The 257-nt window shown below is 31.1% G+C and overlaps 1 protein-coding gene across 1 annotated transcript in view; it reads right to left on the bottom strand.

The window, feature by feature from the left end:
• The window catches only part of LOC119589312 (transient receptor potential protein-like), a 21,475-nt gene that overhangs the window by 14,952 nt on the left and 6,266 nt on the right, over positions 1-257 (bottom strand). The gene's annotated exons all lie outside the window — the stretch shown is intronic.

The raw sequence follows: 257 nt of genomic DNA, 5'->3' as shown, positions 1-257 counted from the left end.
GGTTTGATAAGCCGAAGATAACAATAAAAAAATATTTTCGTAAAACTTAGATCGATTGTAAGAAATGGAATCAAATAAAGTTACTGTTATGCCGTCGATCTAAGCTTCACGAAAATTACTTTTTTTTCCTGAGGCTTATCAAACCCTAAGATAATTAACATTTACCTAGTTGATCGACAGAGAGGTTGTTAATTGCAGGTAAATAATTCACTCTATCTCTAATTCCATATTTTGCAATCGATCTAAGTGTGTTTTTC

This window comes from Penaeus monodon, chromosome 25 (assembly GCF_015228065.2).
Source record: "Penaeus monodon isolate SGIC_2016 chromosome 25, NSTDA_Pmon_1, whole genome shotgun sequence".
NCBI classification, from domain to species: domain Eukaryota; kingdom Metazoa; phylum Arthropoda; class Malacostraca; order Decapoda; family Penaeidae; genus Penaeus; species Penaeus monodon.
The sequence above is the reverse complement of the archived record's forward strand: the minus strand, read 5'-3'. Positions and strand labels throughout refer to the sequence as shown.